The sequence below is a fragment of the Schistocerca cancellata genome, chromosome 5 (genome assembly GCF_023864275.1).
Source record: "Schistocerca cancellata isolate TAMUIC-IGC-003103 chromosome 5, iqSchCanc2.1, whole genome shotgun sequence".
Taxonomy (NCBI): Eukaryota; Metazoa; Arthropoda; class Insecta; order Orthoptera; family Acrididae; genus Schistocerca; species Schistocerca cancellata.
The window spans coordinates 479,955,716-479,968,448 of NC_064630.1; the positions used below are offsets into that span (position 1 = coordinate 479,955,716).

Sequence of the window (12,733 nt, forward strand, 5' to 3'; positions counted from 1 at the left end):
TTCATCTTTTTGTATTTGGTTGCTGTCTCTGTTCTCTGTGCCACTTCCAATTCCTTCAGTCAAGTTTCCTGAGCATTCAACTCCAACACAAGTCTCTTAGATTTTTATTTATGGAAAATAATGTAAGGTTACTCTCGTCAGAAGTCAAACTGTCAGTGGCCACACTAAGAGGTGGAAATTCTCCTCATTGCATTTTCTTTGTAGAGCATGTAAAGTCATAGTTTGGATTGTACAACAGGCTCAAAGTACAGATTGGGGAACAATTTCCTGCAGTAAAGTGGTGACAGTGTTGGAAAGCTCTTCAGGAATTTCTTCGTGAAGGTTTTCTCATCATATTTCTTCATTTGTTTTGTTTAACAATGTGACGTATGTGAATCAGGGCTCATCTCACATCTCAAATCACCAGCTAATACTGAACAGTTCATTGTTTGATTCCAAGAGTGCTCACCTCTCTTTCTCAAATTATAAACCACTTTGCCTTGTTTTCTTTATTCACTGGTGGTCTTTCCAGTATGTTTGGTTGGAATAATGATCACAAAGTTCCTAGATGAAGTATATTTAGAAATTGGTTTAAAAAACTGAAAGGCCAATAATAAAAATCACAAAAGAAATTACCTGCGTCATCTTTATCTTGAAGAAAATTGAAACTGCATGTAAATGTGTGAAACAGTTTCAACAAAACTTTAAAAAGAACATCCACTATGAAGTTAGCTTAACCCGTTAGTAAATGAATTGCTCATTCCTTAATACTGTATTCTGAACTTTCATCTTATGGGTAGGTTAGGTCTAAGACAGATACTCACTCATAGTTTCACTTTCATTCTTTGGGACAGGGCTATAGTGAAATGACATTGTGTTGACTGTCTGCCCAGTGTAAATACACCATCATTTGACTGTGAGGGTTCCTGCCGTTCTGCTCCATTGACTTCTGGTGTGATTTGGCCTTATAGTGCACAGCTCCACTACATAGAGACTTCTGTGAATAAAACACCAAGTCTAGAGACAATTATAATTTTTTATAATAAAATGCTTCAAATAACTGATGGGGACTCTGCATAATAACAAACATCTACTTAGCATTAAGAGTGTGAAAAAGCTGATCATATTAAAAATTGTCACATCTTTGGATTCTAGTACTGATGTAGTGGAAAGTACTTCATGCATATGAATACATAAAGTAGACGCAAATTTAAGAAAAAGTTATAAATGAAGCAGACTTCACAACCCGTGATGAGGTGGGCAAAACAGTTTCTGTAAATTCCTGCTCCTGGGGCCAGAATATTGCTAATGCAGCCTGGTGCTAGAATCCAGTCCATTGTGGTGGTGAGCCGTGGCCTGATGCTGTGCTGCTTCAGAGGCAGGACCCTGTCATATCAAAGTAAACCCACTATATATACTCACCATTCAAACCTAGCAGTATCTTGTGTTTGACTGCTGCCACACTGAGGCATAATTCATGCCCAAGATGGTTTCATGTGGGCCACCCAGCTCCATCTACATTAAATTGCTTCATCCGTGTGGTGCAGAAAATGGCGGAAGTGGAAAGTGACTGGAGTTTGTATGGTTATAAAATCTTAAGAAAATGTAAATCAAATTTGTTAAATAGTATAACAACTCAGAGCACATGCCTGAGAAGGAACAAACAAGGAAACAGCACTCACTTTATCAAATACTATGTTCTAATATGATAATATAATACACCATGAAATATTTGCTCAACTGGAATTAAACAGCTTAAAAAAATGGTGTATGGATACATATACTAAAATAATGAAGCACTAACCTAATAATGTAACCCCTCTGAGATCAAAAATTTTACAATACAGGAGGCACCAACTTATAGACCAAAATAACAAAACATGCAACTACAAGAGAACACAAGGATGCCCAAAAAAGACCTTAGTCCATACAGAACCTGAAATGGCTCACTGACAGAGCTTGTTGGGCCTGGAATTTGTAGAGGAGAGCTGTATTTGGCTGATTTTTGTCTGTTTTTGCTGCTGTTTCTCTGTGTCTCGTGTGGTTCTGGGACTGCAGCTGGAACCACCAAGAAAGGGCCACCTGAAAGGTAACTTCATCCAACTTCTGAGCATCTCCGAGGTGTCTTGGGTTCAGAGCCGACAGACAACACAAATAGATACACACTATTAACCGTAAGGTATTAACCATATGTACACCCTGTGCTCCAGCACATATTGCACCTGACCCATTGCCAGAGCTGCTTGCTGTCAAATACACACTCACCTACTGCTGCAGAAATTCCTTACTTCAGTTTCATGTCCATAAAGCCACATGCTGATGTTCGTACTTCACCGAGGCCATTCTCCTGGCCAGTGTCCACACACCACTGTGGCCAAGCACACACCACTTTGTGTTACGCTGAGGTAGACACTGCTGCCAGTGGGTAAACACACACCACTGAGTTTCCACCTTCAGCCACTGTACCAGCATCTTACTGATAAATAGTGAATTTTTCCAAATGAACTCTTCTGATTCCATGAACCACTGAGTGAGTAGTGTTACACACTTAATGCCTCATTTCCCAAGTTGTGAGATGGCCATCCTGGCAATTAATCAGTGTTTACAGCACCCAGCCCCATTATACTGGTGTCAGGACAGAGCCAGAACAACAAATGATATCGTGGGTTAGTATTCAGCATCGTCATCTCAACATCGTGAGTGAAAACAAACTGTTTTTGGCTGCTTTCCAATAGTGATTGACAATGGCAGAATGGTTATGTTGGATGAGTGGAAGTTTGGTTTGAAGTTGCAGTTCATGAAATTGGACTCAGGCAGTTGTCTGAGTGCATTTATGTTGAACACTAGAGAAACTGATGGAGGCTGTGTGCCCAGTTTGTTGTGGGCACTGTAATTTACTGCTTTGAGTACAATGGGATAGTGGATCATGAGTTCCTGCATTACGGTCATACTGTCAACAAGAAATACTACGTAGAACTTGTGTGCCATTTGTGTGAAGCAGTCCAAAGAAAATGACCAGAATTGTGGCAAAACCAGTCCTGGAAATTGCATCATGATAATACTCCTGCTCACACCTCAATGCCTGTTTGTGATTTTTTGACAAAAAACCAAACCATTATTTTGCCTCTGCCCCTGTATTCACCAGACATGGCCCCCTGCAAATTCTTTCTATTCTTGAAGCTAAGAGAACCATGAAAGTACGTTGTTTTGCCACCAGGGGATCAGATAAAAGCAGAATCACTGATGGATATGAACACCGTAATGAAACGTGAGTTCCAGAAATGCTTCCAAGCAAGTGTATTATATCTGAAGGAGATTTGTTTGAAGGCAACAAAATTCATGTTGATGAATAAATAAGGATTCCTTAAGGAAAATGAAAACTCCCATTAATTTTTGATCAAAGCTCACCGAATCATAAAATGGTGTGTGGCCAAGTATTATTGGTGGCGTACTTGTAAACATGATGTGGAACAAATTGTGAAGAAGAGGAGTCCACACAGCATCTAGGGGTACCATCTTTGACTGAACTGAGCCAACAGAAAATTCCATTGTGGAAATTACTGAGGCTATATGGTATGGACATCTTAGGTCCTGACAGGGAATCACTATTTGCTAAAAATAACAGATCATTTTCCATATTGTGTGGGAATGATGGCTATCCCAAATAGTGAGTCAACACTGTGCTCAGCCCATAGTAAATAACTGGTTGTTGCACTTCAGTATTCTGGATACATTAATTATGAGTCAGGGCACCAACTTTAAGTCACAATTAATGAAAGAGCTTTGTCATTCGCACATTTGTCAGTTAAAGATGAGTGTGTTGCATCCAAAGGCATACGAGAGAATGGAACTAGTTCATCACACTATAGGAAAGATAGTAAGCCATTATTAAGTAACCATCATAATGCCTGGGATGCCCTTGCCATATACTACCACATACAATTCTAAGATTAATGGAAGTATGGGTCTATCACCACCTGAGGTAGTATATGGCTGGAAATGGCCATCGTTATTCTTAACAGTCAGCCTAAAAAGGGGACAGATGGAGAAAAGTACAAAATTTCACAAGAACTTTGTGGGAGGTAGAGAAGGAAGTACAAAAAGTTAATACAAAAGCCCTCAAACATCAGGAATGAATGGGACAATGAAATGTGAAGTTACATGAAAACTGTATAGGGAAATGGGTGTTGTTAATGAGCTTGAAGGGAAAGATAAATAAATTCTTCACTCATTAATGGGGTCCATGCCAATGGTTGAAATCACCTCACCAGTGAACATAAAGCTACAACTTCCTACCTGTACTACGATTGTCCATGTTGGATGCATTTGTCCCTTTCAGGGTGTCCAGGATCTTTTTCTACCTTTACCAATACTATTCCCAAAAAAAGGGCCGAGGAGGTAGGAAGGGAAGGCAACACAGCAGATAGAGCAGACTGCACCCAGAAAATGTATGCAGGCATTATCTTATATGTTAAGATCTAGAGTTAAGCCAGTGGAAGAGGAAGGGATGGTGTATTAGAAATTTTAATTACATTACGTGCACTTCTGTGTCACGTACCATGGTGATGAGGATACAGAGAGGGAATGATGCAGAAATGTTGAAGAAGTTTCGTGTTTGTTTGTATATATTTTGTTTAACTTTGAGGTTGTAATTTGTGGATGAATTTCATTCCTGTAGTGTGTTAACATTTATTTGGGTGGATATTATGAGTGTTATTTAGTTGAATCAACTTGTCTCATCAGTGCAGTAATTTTGCAGAGTGTTTTGCATTGCAGTGCATAAAGTGATTTTCTATGGTAATGCAAACTGTCACAGAGATGGGCAAGATAGAGTTGTTTATAGGGGAACTGGTGTGGAAAGATGCACACTGGACATCCTTGGAACATTGACATATTTCCAGAAGGCACGATCTCACTAGATGTGCTCAGTGTATTACCCAATTTATCACCACTTCCTATGAACATGCAGAGCCAGCCTTAGGCATGTGAAATGACATAGAGCCCCTTTCTTCTAGGAAACACACACAAAACATTAGAAGGTAATTTGAAAACTGTCAGGCGTAATTTTGTTATTACAGATAAATTGAAAAAAAAATAAAGTAAAATGTTCCTGAAACAAATTTTAATCTAATTTAATTCAATTATATACCCACTGTGACATGACTATGCTCACTGGAGTATGTCTCAGAAAATTATGCCTGCATCGGAGTCGAGGAAACTGCGGGATATGATACTATAGTATCATCTATTGTCAACATGTGACAAGGGGTCATACGTAAGTTAGGATGTATGCAATTCGTTGTTTCTCGCCACTCCTCCATGCCATTTCTACTCATTGTTGTGGCTAACAATCAAGCATTACATTCATCCAACAGAAAGTGTTTCTCTCAGAATAAGTAGTTTAAATGTATGAAATTTTCCAGTTCATGCTGTTCCATGTGTTGTGTGTGCACTCTGTGTGAAGATAAAGTGTTTTTGCCTGTCCTGTGAAGTTCAAAGTGCCAACAGGGAAATGAACAGTTTTTGAATTCACAGAATGGCACTTTCAAAAAATTTCTTCAGTCAACATCTTGAGACAGTGAGCCTAAGTGTGTTTAACAGACGATGGCATTTACACTAGCCTCTCATCAAGTGATGCTTTAGATACAAGCGAATGTGAAGCATTGGATTGCAGATCACCTGCTATCCCACATTCATGCAGGCCTAGTAGTAGCAATTCTAAAGTAATCACAAATTCGGACCCAGGCACTCGGCCTAATATGTTAACATCCTCCATGATAAATGAAATTGTACAGAAAGGCCCTACTAAAATTGTAAATTTTTAGTATCCCTTAAATGAGAACAGAAGAAAATTTTCAACTAATTTTTATGTAAGAGCTTTACCAAATGGAGAGAAGAAAAAGGGATCATAAATGGCTTGTGTATTCAAAATCTACTGAAAAGTTTTTTTTTATTTTTGTTGTAAATGTTTTGGATCTCCTTCAAATAAGCTGTCAAGAGATGAACTCTATGATTTGGTTCATTTAGGAAATTGGCTTCAAGATATTAACAATCATTTAACCACATAAACTGCACAAAAATGGATGGGTTGTGAGATATGTTGGAAACAAAAAATTGTTATTGATCAAATTACCTTGAACTACTGGAAAAATAGAAGGAACACTGGCATTGGATTCTAAAAAGAATTATACACACCATCAGGTACCTAGCACAACATAATATGGCCTTAAGGGGAACCAGCGACAAGCTCTATCAAGAAAATTATGCTATTTTCTTGGTTTGATCAAAATGATAGTAGAATTTGACACTGTTTTTCAGGAACATTTAAGGCAGGTAAAAACACAACAAATTCGTAACCCTTACCTTGGGAAAAACATTCAAAATGAACTCATGTATCTGCTCGCCGACAATGTAAAAAACAGCACTGTTGATTTTGTAAAAGAAGATAAATATTTTTCTGTTGTACTTGATTGTACTCCCGATACAAGCCACAATGAACCACTCACATTGATTGTTAGGTTTGTAAACTTATCGGAAAATGAAGTGACTGTACAAGAACACTTCCTCAACTTTCTGAACATCACTTCAACAACAGGAGAAAGTTTGGCTGAAACCCTTTTGTCTAAACTAGATCAACTACGACTCAATATTCATGACTGCAGAGGCAAAAGTTACTATAATGGCAGAAATTTGAAAGGTTACAGAAGTGGTGTTCAAGCCAGAATCCTAAAGTGCAATCCAAAAGTATTTTATATGCCATGTGCTAGCCACAATCTTAATCTTGTGTTATCAGATGCATAAAAATCTACAGCGAAAGCACTGACATTCTTTGGTGTAATTCAAAGAATATACATTGTTTTCAGTGCATACACTCAGAGATGGGAGATCTTATTGAAGAGTGTATCATCTTCAACAGTGAAGAAGCTTTCAGATACTCAATGGGAGAGTAGGGCAGAGAGTGTCAAAGCTATAAGATACCAGACAAGAGAAGTCGGAAATGCCCTTCTTGACGTGAGCAACAGCAGTGTTGAATCAAAAACAAAGAGCAAAGTACACTTGCTTGCTGTGGATGAATTAGAAAGCTTTGAGTTATTGCATGCATTGTCATATGGTATACGACCTTCTCTTTGCCATTAATGCGGCAAGTAAAGTGCTTCAATCAGAAAACATGGACATGGAAGTAGCAACTAAATCCCTTGAAAGTCTACTGAAGTTCATTGAGAATTTCTGTGAAGAAGATTTTGTTAATGTGCAGATAACAATGAAAGGGATAGCTGAAAGTTTATAGACTGAACCGAAATTTTGAGAAAGGAGAACTGACAAGAAGGCAAAGCAATTCAGTTATGAACGTGATGGACATGGTTTGCAGAGCTCAACCTGCAGAGGAGAAATACATCATCATTTTTTTCTGCAGTGTCATTCACACAGTGTTAAAATGTTTGAAAGAAAGGTTTGGCCAGCTGACTAAGTATTCCAAAATATTTGGCTTTTTGTTTTCTCCAGAAAGTTTAAAATACATACAGGATGACGAACTTAAAATGTTATGTAAAAACCTTGGGAGCTAATTGTAAACATAAATGGTGAATGTTTGTATCAGACCTTTTGACAGAAATTAAAGTGTTCAGAGAAATGGCAGCTGAGGATGTGAAAACTCCTATGCTAATATTGAAATACTTGACTGACATTGTAAACCCATTTTGCAACAGTTATATTGCCTACAGTATTTTGCTAATCATGCAAGTGACTGTTGCCTCCACTGAAAAGTGCTTTTTAAATTTAAAGTTCATCAAGAATTATTTCAGGAGCAGCATCTCACAAGAACACCTGTCTTCTCTTACTGTGCTATCAGTGGAACATGATATGGTTTCAGAATTGAATTTTTAAGACATTATTGATGAACTTGCACATCAAAGCAAGGAAAAGATGTTTTGTGTAAAGCAGAAAACCCATAGTGTTTATAACCTACAACTCTTTTAATTTTTTGTAAATATAGAGCACAATCAAGTAATGAAAACACTTAAGTGTATATCCTGAACAACACTTGTGAACATTATTCGATTTTGAATTTCATTAAATTGGAAGGATTCTCACAGTTAAGTTAGTTTTATTATGAAAATTTTACTGATTACCATGCCTATTAAGATTTCTTCTTCAATTAATTATTTTCCCATCACAACAGTAGGTCTGCTGTAGTAACAGTCTCTTGTTATATTGGTAATATGTCAGTGATGAAACTTAGAACTCTTCTGAACATGACAAAGGTGTAGAACCTGTGGCAGAGGAGGGCGGGCAGCAGTGGATGCAGGAGAGCCCCATGCGGAAGTTTTGCACATGCCCTGCACTGGCTAAGGCTTGCCCTGTGACCAGGGATTTTTAAAGGGAACAGAATGTTTATAACTATGGGACAGTGGAATTCTGCTGAATGGTACAAAGTGAGACATTTTGGGACTGACGTTTCAGATTCCAGCAATAATAACAGGTGTTACTGCCCAAAAATCCTTCAGAAGTGCTACCTGGTAGGAGCTTGCGCTTCCTAAATAACACGTTGGAACCTACCTTACTCACTTCTCTGGACAAGCTTACAGTTGCACAGTGAGGAACAGATATTCCAATATAGCCGCAAGAAATCAGCACAGGACTGTGGTAATGGGAATTTCATCTTTGGGTATCACCATAATTATGGTCCTTGTTTGTACAGCCTTTGTCAATATATGGTGGAGAATTGCCCCCTTCCCAAACTGTCACTCCATCACAGACCAGCAAAGTGAGTCATCAGTAAAATTTAAGTAAACATGAGTGTACCACCCTCTGTACACCATGGTGCAAAGTATATAATGAACAACCAGTGCATAAATTGTAAATAAGTGTGTGGGGTAATGCAAATTGTCCCATCTTGTTTTAAGTGATTCGCAGGTTCAGCAGCAGCCTGGGATTCAGTGGAATGAATCCTCTAAAGGGGGAGGAGTGTTGCAGTAACACCCCTCAGAGCGTACTTCACAACCAGTGATGAGGCGAGTAAGCTAGATGACTGTGAAATCCTATTGCTGGGGCCAGAATATTGCATGGTGCAAGATCCCAGTCTGCCACAGTGGTGAATTGAATTACCTCATGCCATGGCCTGACACTATTCTGCCTAGTGCCCTTTGTGCCGAAAGGCGGGGGCCATACATAAATAAAAAATTTGGTCAAATCCACTACAAATATTCACCATTCATCCTAACAGTATCTTATCTTTGACTACTACATATGCTGAAACATTCTTCACACCAGCCAGCAGTCAAATGTGGGCCAACTAGCTCCATCTACATGTAGCCTTTTCATCTGCTATTTGGTGCTCCAAGTGTGCTGCTAGACCAGATGATTCTGACACTTGAACTGCAGCCTTCAAGAGTGGGTCACCTCCAGGATGATACTGTCTAGTATCTAGCAGTATCCAAGGGATCTTCTATTCAGGGCCTGTGCACCTGACCCCTGTCAGAGCTCCCAGCTGTCTGGTGCACTCTCGTCTGCTGCCAAAGAAACACCTGGCATCAGTCCCCCCACCCCAACATAAAAATTTTCTTCCCAAGAAATCTTGATGTTGACATCCCAATGCATTATGGCACAGCCAACTTGCCACAAGCCGAAGTCATGAGAAGTGACAATACTGCAAAGATTGTCTACTATCAATGCAGTGCTATATTCAGGGAAATACGAATTATGATCATTTCAACTTCAGTTGTTGTAAGATGAGCAACTTCTGGTAAAACTTTCGTGTGTGTAAAGACAACTGATCTGTACATAAAGGCAAGTTTTCTTACTAAATTATTATTACAGAAATGATATTAAAAGATAGTGTGATAATTTGAAGACACATAACCTCCAATTGAGAAAAATGTTGTGTTAAAGGAAACATATATTATTATTAATTACATAACATTTTTCAGATGCCTTGCAAGTAATGTTGTCCCAGAGTGAACATACATGTTTCAAAACCACAGATTTGTACGGCTGAAATAAATGCATGCGGTGGCGGTGCTCAATTGTTGGCTCCTGGACTGCATGAGTTGTTTGTCCAAATAGGCTTTCCCACAGTGGCCGGGAATTTTGTAGACACTGGGCTTCCTCAAACCCAAATCATCCTTCACTGAGCCCAACAGCGTTCTTGTCTTAGCTGGCAGATGGAATACATTTTTAATATCAGATCTCTTTAAAATTCTTCCTATATCAGAAGATATGCTTCCTGCGAAAGGTAGGAATGACATCAATTTTCTTGTATCTTCTATTGGTTCCCATGAAGGTCCAATCTATAGAGCACAATGGATCTGATTGTTGGTATAGCCATTCTGCTTGAACACTGATTTTAGATGAACCAGTTCTTGTGTCAAACTATCTGTCTATGAGATGGCATAAGCTCTTTTTGCCAATGTATGTAGGATCCCTTTGTGTTGGTATGATGGATGACAATTTGATGCATGAAGATATCGGTCCATATGGGTGGGCTTATTATAAAGACTGTGTCGTAATGTTCCATCATCCCTCCTGTAGACTAAGACATCTAAAAAGAAAGTTTCCCATCCTTTTCAATTTCCATTAGGAACTTAATATTTAATATTGAAATGCAGACAATCAAAATGATCTAGGAAAAGATACAGAGCATCCCTCCCATGTGGTCACACTATAAACATATCGTCAACGTATCTCCAAAAACAAGTTGATTTAAAGGTATGTGGAGTCCATTATCCATCATACTCACCAATGTTTTTATGGAAGATATTGAGGATCGGCAGTGAAGACCATCTCCTTAAAACCAACTACATGTGATCTCTTCAGCCAATGCCAATGTGACTGTTTCATCTTGCACACTCATAAATTAATATACAGGGTGAAGCGAAATTCACGCACTCGGGCTTCACAGTGCGACACTTCTCATGCCAGCGATAAAAAAATGTCTCTCCCAAAATTTTGTCTGGCAAGTACATCCAGCAGAGAAAGGATGTTAAAGAGTGACAATCTGGCAACACTGTAACCCCATGTATGTTGACTACCTCTGTCAACACATAATGGTTGTACTGTGCAGTTGGTGCAGTGTATAAAACTTTGGGTTCACATGCAGGAGGTCAAGGGTTCAATCCTGGGTTGAGGCATGTTTTTTATTTTGTAAATGTAGTCCAGGTATCTGGCATCTTAATCGTCAACAGTGATTGCAGTGGGTCCTCCAGAAAACATTTGCACTTACATATTTTATTGTAAAAATGGAAGACTGGTCAGCTTTGGAAGAAGCCCTTTCCACATCGTTGGGCATGAATTTATTCGCACCACTTCATCTACAAGATGTGAAACCAGTTTTCTTTGTACCTTCCTCCAATGGCCCAATAGATTAGTACCAACTATTATTCTTGTTTCGTTCAGGTCTATTACAATTCGTTAGGGCCTTACATTACAAGTAGGACTAGCAACGTGCTTTCTGAATAATGTCCAAACCGGTTACTATTTGTATGTGTTATCACCACAGTCCCATTAATTATGCCTTTCAACATTGAGTCTGGTAACCGCATGCTGTTTAGAAATATATGATTATTATTATTCTATTGATAGGATTGTGGAAACATCACGTGTATTATCGTTAGGCAAACAGTGTAATTTGACACCAAACATTTCACAATTAGCGGTGTCGGGATGAATCATTCAGAACAATATCTGTCGGAAGGGTTATGTGCATTAGGTGGAACAGCGCACAGGACTGACAGTGTGTTTATACTGTATACGCTGTCCACCAGACAGGGACTAGTTGCGAGCGGAGTAATGCACCCGTGACAGACTCCAATGTACATGCATACAAGTATTGAATTTTCTCATTGCAAATCTCTAAATCAGTGTGACAGACATATGGCATAGACAAACGATGTATATGTGGATATGCTTCTGGTCCTTGGTGCATCTGATAACTGGGCTGGTGTTGCTGCTCGTGAATATGCTGCTAGATATCCTTGTCGACACCATCCAGAAAAAATGTGTTTTATCGTCTGGAGCTGTACCTTCGGGAGTCAGGTTGTCTTCTTCCACAATCGCGTGACAGAGGTCGTTCACGGACTCGCTGTACCCCAGCAACTAAGGAAGCTATTCTGGAGTTCATACACCAAGAACCTCAGCAAAGTACTCATAGCGTAGCAAGGCAGCTGCTTGTCTTGCAAAGCACGATCATTAACATGCTGCATGAGCATGGACTGCACCCTTATCATTATGCTTTCACACAACACCTGCATCCTGCACATCGTCATCAGAGAATGCAATTATGTGCATGGTTCCAACAACAACAGCAAGCCAACAATGACTCTGTAAACACCGTAATTTGGTCATATGAACCAGCATTCACTCGTGAAGGTGTCTTCAATATGCACAATGCACAACATTGGTGTGAGGTTAACCCACACATCACCCACGACCGTGGATACCTAGTTCGCTTTAGTATCAATGTTTGGGCCGGAATATTGGGCGACAGGTGGTTGGGCCCTACGTGTTGTCGGACTGGTTTGACTGCACGAAGGTATCATGCATTCCTCTCGAACTATCTGCCTGATGCGCATGAAGATTTTCCACTACATGTTCGGCAGGGGATATGGTTCCAACATGATGGTGCACCTCCACACTCTGGAATTAATGTGCGACAGTATTTGGACAGAACATTTCCAGGGAAATGGCTCAGACGTGGAGGTCCAGTTGTATGGCCACGGCTTTCACCTGACCCAAATCCCCTGGATTTCTTCCTGTGTAG

General features: G+C 39.4%; 1 protein-coding gene across 2 annotated transcripts in view; it reads right to left on the reverse strand.

Annotated features, from left to right (window-relative positions):
* The window catches only part of LOC126187485 (L-seryl-tRNA(Sec) kinase), a 115,088-nt gene extending 103,424 nt beyond the window's left edge, over window positions 1-11,664 (reverse strand). The window contains exons 1-3 of one of the 2 annotated variants that reach the window (XR_007537736.1): window positions 10,715-11,664; window positions 1,916-2,061; window positions 804-976 (exon numbers count right to left, since the gene is read on the reverse strand). The gene's annotated coding sequence lies outside the window, so the exon portion shown is untranslated. Of the gene's footprint in view, window positions 1-803; window positions 977-1,511; window positions 1,550-1,915; window positions 2,062-10,714 lie in introns of those variants that run through there. The other variant, XR_007537739.1, reaches the window with a different exon arrangement.
* Between the last annotated feature and the right edge of the window lie 1,069 nt (window positions 11,665-12,733).